The sequence below is a fragment of the Quercus lobata genome, chromosome 11, assembly GCF_001633185.2.
Source record: "Quercus lobata isolate SW786 chromosome 11, ValleyOak3.0 Primary Assembly, whole genome shotgun sequence".
In the NCBI taxonomy this organism is placed as follows: Eukaryota; Viridiplantae; Streptophyta; class Magnoliopsida; order Fagales; family Fagaceae; genus Quercus; species Quercus lobata.
This window is the reverse complement of record NC_044914.1, coordinates 8,955,433-8,965,314: the sequence shown is the minus strand read 5'-3', so window position 1 is coordinate 8,965,314 and position 9,882 is coordinate 8,955,433. Positions and strand designations below refer to the sequence as shown.

Here is a 9,882-nt window from a genome sequence, read left to right as displayed (position 1 = left end):
GTTAATATTTCTTAGTTGTGGAATTTTTGTTGTTGACTTTTTTTTTTTTGGGTAACGTGAGATTTTTATTGTTCACCGTGTATTTGCAATTTTGGAGTCGAGCACAAAATGACAATTTAGTTAAATTAGGGTTTTGGGGGAGGGGGGGGGGAGGCAATTATAATTGTGTAAAGTGGGGGAAAATTTATAATTTTGGGTAACTAGGAAATGCAAAATGGAAAAGAATTTTGGGATAAATTTTCTCTTTTGGTAGCAAAATTGTAATTTTGGTGAAAAAAATCATGATTTTAAGGCATAATGGTACTTTTTACAAATTTAGGGCAATGAGACAACATTTAGATGGTACTTTTTACTTTTAAGACATAATGGTACTTGTTGGATGGTATTTGGGGTATTTTGGTAATTTTTGTGCTTGTTGAGAAAGTTTGGATGATTTTCGTGATACTAGGGATAGAGTGTGCACAATGTAGTTGGTGTCATTTTTGCCCAATTTTGGCATCTCACTAATGGTGTTAGTTTCCCCACAATCGACACCATCCAACACCACTTGAGGTTAGTTCTCCGACCTTAGGTATTGCGGTTTTTCTCCATCAAGGCAGTTAGTTCTATTGGTTTGAAAATGTCTAAAACAATCACTACAACTCACAAGCCCATAAAATCTCCAAGGATTCAAAACACATATCAAAATCCATAACAAATAAAAATATAAGATCTAAACATCAGAATAACAGAACCCATAAAAAATCAAACTAAGCAAGATTAGAGATTTAAGATCTGACTAGAGATTGAGGAGGAACCAACCACTGGGATAAAGATTGGAGATTTGAATGGGTTGAAGAAACGACAAAGGTGACAGATTTTATCGGATTGACGGTTGGAAATAGTGGTAGATACTAGCTGGGGTTTAGGTCTTTGGGGATTTAGAGTTTTTGTTGTAGGTTGAGAGAGAGAGAGAGACATTGGTTGGCTAGGTTTTGCATCGATCTTGAGATTTTTTCTTTGACCACTTCCCCACACTAGTGTTGGAAAGAAAATCAGTCTTTACTCACCAAGTTTGGCTCCATCAGTCAATCCATTATCTGGTGCGATTTTGTCAATGCCAATCGGTTTTGGTGCCTTTAATTAGGGGTGTTTCATTAATTATTGGGGTTACCAAATGTAAGTTCATAATTTTGGAATATTAAGTACATTTTGGTAATTTTTGGGTTTACCGAATTTCGGTTTGGGTTTATTTTGTGATGACATGGATAGATTTGGTAATTTTTGAGGTTATTGGGGTAACTCCGTGATTTTTTAGAATGTTTGGGTTAGGACCAAGGGTTCATTCATCAAAGGTCCCTAGTTTAAGTGTTGTGAGGGCCACCTAAGGTTAAAGGGGTTTTGGTTTCTTCATTTCTTGTTCCAGGTAGGAACGGGAAAAATCCAGATCACCCTAGTTTGTGGGTTAGCACTATGTTTGCAAGTCATGACGTTTCATTGTTTGACTAATCTATTTGTACCAACAAATGATTAATTTTATTGATTTATGTAATGATATTTGTTTATTACATGAAACAGCAAAAAGAAAGAATCTAAAAGGCAATTAAAGGAAATTCATTCATAAATTCTTGTGAAATTCAAGCTTTGCTTGAATGTTACTGACGTTAACGTTTTTTTTAAAGAGCATATACTTTTTAAAGAGCTATTCAAAAGTGGATTCTATAAAATTAGAATTCTTATTTTGTTTTGTTTTTGTCCTAGTGCGCGCCTTCTAATTTAAGGCTTGTTTACAGTTACTTTTGTAAATTGTTTTTGTTTTCAATTACTAAACAAGTTTTGAGGCCTAGAAAATGGTTTTTGAAACTAAAAAACTAGGAAAAAGTAATTACCCTTTGTATTTGGTGATAAGATACCTATACTTCATCAAAATAAGAAAAAGAAATGTATATCATATGCATGATAAAATTATCCATACTAACAGAATTATATATATAAATTATACAATTCACTTGGCTGGTGCATACAAAAAAACCAAGAGCCCTTTTACAGTTCCTGTAATGGGTTCTAGGTTTTTTAAATTTGTACGCTGCAGGCAAGCGGACTGTAAAATTCATATTAGGATTATAGCTTATATGCTGTGTATTCATATTAGAATTATAGCCCTTTTCCAGTGATAGAAACTTACATTTTTTTTTCTCTACATATTTTACAAACACTTAACTGCATTTTATAAGAAGATTTTTCAAAAAGCACATTTTAAACTCAATGTTTTCAAAAAGCACATTTTAAAATCAATGTTTTCAAAAGCATTCTTTTTCAAAAGCTAATAACCAAAATAAACATTATGTGATGCCCTATATTGATTGAATATTGATTAAGTACGTTGTGTGAATGTATTTTGAGTCCCACATTTGGCATTTACTAGATTAATCAGGGCTTTAAAAACAACTAAAAAAAACCTTAATTGTGAAATGAGTAATCATTTTGGAGTAAAGTGCAAGTATTACTAGACATGAACATGTAGCATAGTATTAGATGAACATGATGAATATGCAGCTAGTTATATAATAAGATTCTCACTATGCTATTCGAATATGCTGATGTTTGAATGGTAAGATGGAGTTATATTTTTTGAAAACCCTAAAATCCTTGCATGGCACCAACTTTAGAAGCTTCCAATGAAATTTTTTATGAAAAATGCTAATGGATACCCTTAGGACACTGATTAACAATTCAGCTATTAAACAAAAGTTTTGATGGGAAAAGGAAGAAAAAAAATTAATATTTTGACAATTTTTTTTATTTTCTATAAAAGTGATGTCAAAATTTTTTTAAAATAGATTATTAACCGTTACCCTGAGGAAACTTACTAGCATAATCCAATTTTTTATTACATATCATCAACTTTAGTATTTACATAGGCAGAGAATTAAAAAAAGATTGATAAAAGAAGACAGTTCATGTCTACCTACTACCTTCCAAATTCCAATACACTTTAATAAATATAATACCAACTTGTCATTAGTGCCGTTCAATTTGTCTTTAGTTTATTGCATAGGAACAACCTGTTGCAAGGCTGCTTCTTAAAAAATAAAAATAAAAAACTTATTGCATATCATCAACTTGCATATAGTCCAATGAAACTTTTTTATTGCATAGGATCAACTTGCTGTAAACAATCTTTGTATTTTATATACTTTATTTTCCTGGTCTGTACGATTTTTCTTTTACCTACCAAGTAACAACTGTTGAGACCCAAAATTTTGAAAAAAGAAGCCCCAACCCAATAGTAAACATGGACATTGGATAAGCGCAAAGCAGTGAGAATGAAACCATAAAAAATAAATAAATGAAAAAACTCGAACCAGGTCAGGATTGTAGCCACTGGCGGAGCCAGAGGGGGGCACCTGCCCCCCGACTTCTCCTAAAATTTTTTAGTAATAGTAGTCTAAAGTAGTTACATTCTGACATGGAGGAAAAAAAATTGAAAAAAAAGACTTCTACTTGGTTGAAAGTCACCAAACCATTGCTTTTGTTTGGTCCTATTGCAACTTGCACCTATTTCACTATTTTTTATTTTTTATTTTATATCATTATTTACACCATTTTTAATGTTTATAATACTTTTCACAGCATTTTATTCTTGAATGATGCTAGAGATATTACAAATTTTACTACTTATATCTTACAAATTGGCATGTCACCAATCACAAAAAATAATTTCTAATATTTATTCATTATATTTTTTAAGTAACACTAATCACATTCTTACTCCATCAGTTTATAAATTTTTTAGTAGCTATGAATTGGTCATTTTTGTTTATTTATTTTAGTAATATGAAGTATATTCATATTTGCTTACAATTGTTTATTTATTTTGTTATTATTGTTGGTTAATATTTTTTAGATTAATTTCACTTTTAATATCATCTTTTAATTTTACCCCCTCTAGACTAAAATTCTGCCTCCGCCACTGATTGTAGCTTAAAAGTTTGTTTGAAAATAACTTATTTAGTCAAAACTGAAAACTTTTTACTGAAAATATTATAAATAAAGCTAAAAAATAGCTAAAATAGTATAATGAGACTCGTGAATAGTACTAAAAAATGCAATTGTATCTATAAATAATAGCAAAAATAAATTGAATAGTAGCAAAAATAAGCTTAAAAAAAAAAAAAAACTAGTTTTTTAAGCCAATACTAAACACAAAAAAGGGAGTTTAAATAAGAAATGGCACAAAAATGGGGGAAAATATATTCTATATGCTTTAGCTGGTGGGTCTCACAAAATATGAAAAAATATGTCAACTGCGAGAGAGTGCTATCCATCAATTATGAGAGGGAAAGCATATACTTGATATAGATATACCTTCCCCAAAGTGGTATCCCTCGTTTTTTCTCTCTCCCTAGTAGGCGTTTATTTTCTCTCGTTTGAATACGAGTTGCTCCATCCCTAACCTTCAATTATAGGGGTTGTATAGTTAGTCTTTTGTTCTCTTTAGGCAGAAGCAAATAATTCCCGGTTATGGATCTAAGTATTCTTTATAGCTTACAGAACTTGCAGCTCACAAAAGAAGAAGAAGAAGCTATTCCTATCACCGTCACAAATAGCTTATGCCTCCTTGAAGAATGTTCCTTAAGTCTTTTTGGGCGGCTTCTCTTTGATCGGCAACAGAACCAACGTGCTCTGAAGAACACCCTTAAATCAGCATGGAAAATGGGTTCAGACATGAGAATAATGGAAGTTGGAAATAATATACTCCAATTCAAGTTTAGCTCAAAGTATCAATTAGAGTGGGTTGAGAGGTGTGGGCCTTGGAGCTTTGATAACAACTTCCTCTTACTCTGTAGATGGAGAAAAGGGCTCACCTCCACAAATATTTCTTTCACCCATTCTCCCTTTTGGGTCCAAATTTGGGATCTTCCTTTTAAGCATATGTCATAGGAAGTTGGGGAAGAAATTGGTAGCAAGTTAGGTAGATTTATTGAAGTTGATAGGCGTTCGTGGCAATCTGATCAGGCGAAATTCATGAGAGTCCGAGTGGAGTTGGAGGTTGATAAGCCATTAAGAAGGGGAGCTTATATTGCAAGCTATGATGGTGAACGCCTATGGCTTACATTTAAATATGAAAGGCTACCTATTGTTTGCTTCATTTGTGGGAAGCTTGGGCATGATAATAAACATTGCCCAACGTTCAATGTTTGGCAAAGTGCTTGCCATCAGTATGGGGACTGGTTAAGGGCTAGGTGGACTGCAAAAGAGACAGCCAAGGAAAGGAACACAAGCAAGGAAACGATCCATGATGTCTCCGACGAGCAAGGAATGTAGCGAAAGGCCCGGCCGGCAATTGGTTCTTCATCGAAATGTTTCGAGGTTTCAGATCTAGAGGGCGGGAAACAAAACTCAGAGAAGGGTGATACCTGGGGAAGGGATAACACCACGTGTGTGGATGGACAGCTTGCTGGTGACGTACGGGTCTTCAGTGGAACTTCATAGCAGGTAATGAGTGGTGCTACAGAGCAAGTTATGAGTGTTTTGGGTTTTTGTGAGAAGTCACGTGCTCATCTAAGTCCGGATATTTCAATTGAGCACGGGGCTCTATCTCTCATGGGCCAAAAGGCCTTACCTCACAAGGACCAAAAGGCTTTATTTCTCAAGGGAGGCCAAGTACCAAAGCTTCCTTAGATAAGAATGAGAAAGACAGCCTAGTAAAGAAGAGTGCGGCTAGTACTGTCAAAGATGATGTGATTTTTCAGGCCAAAGCTAATGAAAAAGGAAAGCAGATTTTGGTTAAAGACAGTTTGAAAAAAGTTGCACATGCGAAAGGAAAAGCAAGTGATGATCAAACTCTCGCCTAGATGATGGAGATAGGAACAAAGCACTTGAGAGGGAAAGAAGCTACAGAGGAAGAGAACACTCGGACTCAAAAGCGCTTCTGTGAAACAGTCAAATCGGGTTTAGCTGACTCTGTCTTAGAGCCAGTTTAATAGGCTGCACTTTTCGGTGCTTAGTTGGGATCCTTGGGCTTTTTCTCCTCTTGAAAAGGGAGTTCAACAGGGTAGTACATAAGCCTTTTAGCTGGTGCGTGTAAGGTATTTTTTTTTTTTTTTGGTTTGGGAGAGACTTTCTTTGCTTGTTGTTCCTGTGCTGGCAGGTTGGTAGCTAGGGGTCTCTTTTCTTTCTTTTGTCTTTCCTGTTGTACTTCAATTTCTTGTGGCAATGAATCTTTGTCTCCTAAAAAAGAAAAAAAAAGAAAAGAAAAAGAAGAAGATGGATGCAAGACAGAAGGATCTGGGGCCAGGTCTCCATGTAAAGGAACCTCCTAGGGGAAAGGTCAAAACGATGGGATTCCATCAAAAGGAGCTGTGGAATAGCGGAGAGTAATTGAGACCCCTCATGGAGGACCCACGGTTGACCAACCAATGATTGAGGGAATTAGATGGTTCAATTTGGAGCAGGGCCTCAAAAATGGCAAGAACGCCCATTAACTTAAATTTAATGAGATAACGAACCGAAGAAGCATCTATATCATCATTGCTGAATAAATTGAACTCTACTGAGTCACTTCCACAGCCCAGTTATGATAGGGAAACGAGAGAAGCAAGAAAAGAGGCCATTTAGCTGAGAGTAGAAACCTTAGATATCGAGCTACCATTAAAGATACCACCACGATCGATTTCGCAATTGTATCTTTAGCAAGGGACACGCTACAGTGCATTTGTTGTCCACTTCTGCGAGAGAGTACTGATTACCTCTTCCAATACTCTAAAAACATAGATGAATGCAGAGAAGAAGCAGAAAAACTGAAATCTTTGGTGCTGGACGTGAACTTATCAGTTGAGCGGGCAAAAAGTCGTGGAGAAGAAATCAAAAATCAAGTCCAAGACTGGGTAGAAAGAGCCAATAAAAAATTCACGGAGCTTCAAGATTTGGAGAAAAAAATCCCAGCGGACCAAAGATGCTCCTACATTTTCTGTTCTCCTGATTGGCTTTCACGTTACCAGTTGAGCAAGAAAGCGTCAAGCATTGCTAAAGAGATTGGCGTCATTTGTGGGGATAAGAATTTTGATGGTGTCTCTCTGCCTCCTCCCATTCCAGAACCATCACCATCACAAGCACCAGCTCCAGCTAGTCATTTCATGTCGTTTGAATCCACTCAAAATGCCATGGAAGATATCTTGAAAGCACTGAGAGATAACAGCAACAACATCAACATTGTCGGGCTGCACGGGATGGGTGGTGTGGGGAAGACCACTATGGTTAAACAAGTCGCCGAAAAGGTCATCAGGGAAGGTCTCTTTCGTCGTGTGGTGATGGCCACTGTGTCACAGAATTTCAATCTCAAAAACATTCAGAGTTCCATTGCCGACGGTCTAGGACACCAATTGAAAAAGAAGAGTGATGAAGGCAGAGCACATGAGCTGAGGGCAAAAATAATGGTAGACAAAAAAATACTTATAATTTTGGACGATATCTGGGAATGGATCGACCTATCAATTGTTGGAATTCCATTTGGCAGTGACCTTGAGGCTTGCAAATCGAAGATCTTACTAACAACAAGACGAGAACATGTTTGCCATTTGATGGGATGCAAAGAAAATAAGATATATCTCAATATCTCATCCCCAGACGATTCTTGGGATCTATTCATAAAGACAGCAGGCACAGTTTTTGACTCTCCTGAATTTGAAGCTGTGGCTCGCGAGGTTGCTGGGGAATGTAAGTGCCTTCCCCAAGAACTTGTAGCAGTGGCGAGGGCGCTGGGTGACAAAGATGAGGAAGAATGGGAAAAGGCGGCTATGCGACTTAAAAAGTCAGTATCTCCAAACCCTGATTATTATGAAAATGTTCCGACTGCATAAGTTGAGCTATGATTTTTTGAAAGATCGGGAAGCCAAGGCATGCTTCTTGATGTGTTGTGTCTTCCCAGATGATCACAATAAGTTTTGTCAAGGTATGGGGTGGGGCTGTGCTTGTTTCATAATGTTGACACATTGAATGAAAGAAGAGGAGAGATGCTGATACCAACACCAAAAATCTCATAGACTCAGGATTGTTGTTAAAGAGTAATGAGGATGGATTTGTAAAAATGTGATACAGCCAAATTGATATCATCATCAGAAAATGAGGAGCTTTTTACGGCGCTAGCCGGTTCTGCTTTAGTAGAGTGTTCACGGTGACACAATCATTTTGAAAGCTGCACTGCAGTCTCTGTTATGTTCAATGATATCAAAAGACTTCCTAATGAGCCGGTATGCCTGAAACTCCAAACTTCTTGTTGCAGGAAAATAGAAATTTGATGGAAATCCCTAGTGGGTTCTTCAATAGAATAAATACCCTTAAGGTGCTGGATATAAGTGGGCAGGTATTGTCACTTCCACCATCAATTAGACTACTAGAAAACCTTTGCGCCCTATATATGGATCGTTGCAAATCAAAAAATATTTCCATATTTGGAGGACTCAAGAGGCTGGAAATCCCTAGCCTCAAAAAATCTCTTATTAATACCTTCCAAGAAGAATTAGCAGAATTGGCTGAGTTAAGGATGTTGGATATGACTTGGAACCATATCCAAACTATCTCACCAAAAATAATATCAAGATTACATGGGTTGGAGGAGTTATACTTGCAAGGAAGCTTTTGCCAATGTGGTGGAGGGAATCAACAAAGAAAGGAATGCAAGCCTTGACGAGTTGATAAACTTGCCTCAACTAACAATTTTGAAGACTGACATAGAAGATGTTAATTGCTTGCCTCGGAATGTAAACTTTATTCCAAAGAGGGAGAAGTTTGACATATTTATAAGCAGATCATTATTCAGCAGCCTAATGAATGTGCACCCTGTCGAAATTGAAAAGGGCACATACAACGACCGTGTTCATCGACATTACAATGAGCATCTTACCAGATTGGTTCTTTGAGGCTGTGACCGAGAAAGCAGAGATGTTTATCTATTCATGGTGCCCTTATCTCATGGATATCCTTGTATCATATGAGAAGGGAAGGTTGTTTGGTTTGAAGTGTCACTTTGTTGAACAATGCCACAGTGTACAGTGCTTAATTCTCTTAGTACAAGGAATCTATGAACCAGATATGTGTTGGCCAATTACTACCAGGTTCCTTTGAAAAACTTGAATTCTTGGAGGTGCAACAGTGTAGTTATCTGGAGAAAATTCACTTCTGTATTCAAACATAAAAAAGAGGTTGAATAATCTGGAAATACTAAAGATAACTGGGAATTCAATTAAGGAGGTGTTTGAATTTGAAGGACTACAGGAGGGACGTCGTTACTTGGAAAGATTTAAAGAACTCAGATTGGATAATCTATCTCAACTAACAAGCATATGGAAAGGCCCTGCTCAGCTTGCAGATTTCAGAAATGTCAAAGGTCTTCTGAAATTGGAAGAGCTCTGGGTTGAAGATTGCTCCAACTTGGATGAAATTATTCAGAAAGATGGTGGAATTACTTTCGTTAAAATTGCATTCCCTCAACTGAAGACATTAGCACTGCAAAATTTACCACATCTTGTTAATTTCTATGATGCAAATTCTTCGTTGGAGTGCCCTTTTATGGAACATTTGCATGTTCGAGACTGTCCAAATTTCGGAGCACCTGACTTTCACAGCTCCAATTAAGTCTACTTTAACGATGAACGTCACTATAACCTCGTAAAGAAGAGGTACGTTCCCATCATGGTTTTCCTTACATATGAATCATTAGGTAGTATTTCTTTCACCACAGTTAGGAGCACTATGAGTGAGTATGTCAATCTGGGCCTACAAATTATATAAACTTTCAGCCTTTTTTTTATCCACATTTTGGTTGCTCATATGTAGTTGAGATTTTGGTAGAATCATCCAAGAGAATACAATTGTTATTGTGCGTTTTTATTCATGCAATTA

The 9,882-nt window shown here is 36.5% G+C and overlaps 1 pseudogene; it reads left to right on the top strand.

Moving 5' to 3' along the window:
* Positions 1–5,837: 5,837 nt before the first annotated feature.
* Positions 5,838–9,615, top strand: LOC115966351 (annotated as a pseudogene).
* The last annotated feature ends 267 nt before the right edge of the window (positions 9,616–9,882 follow it).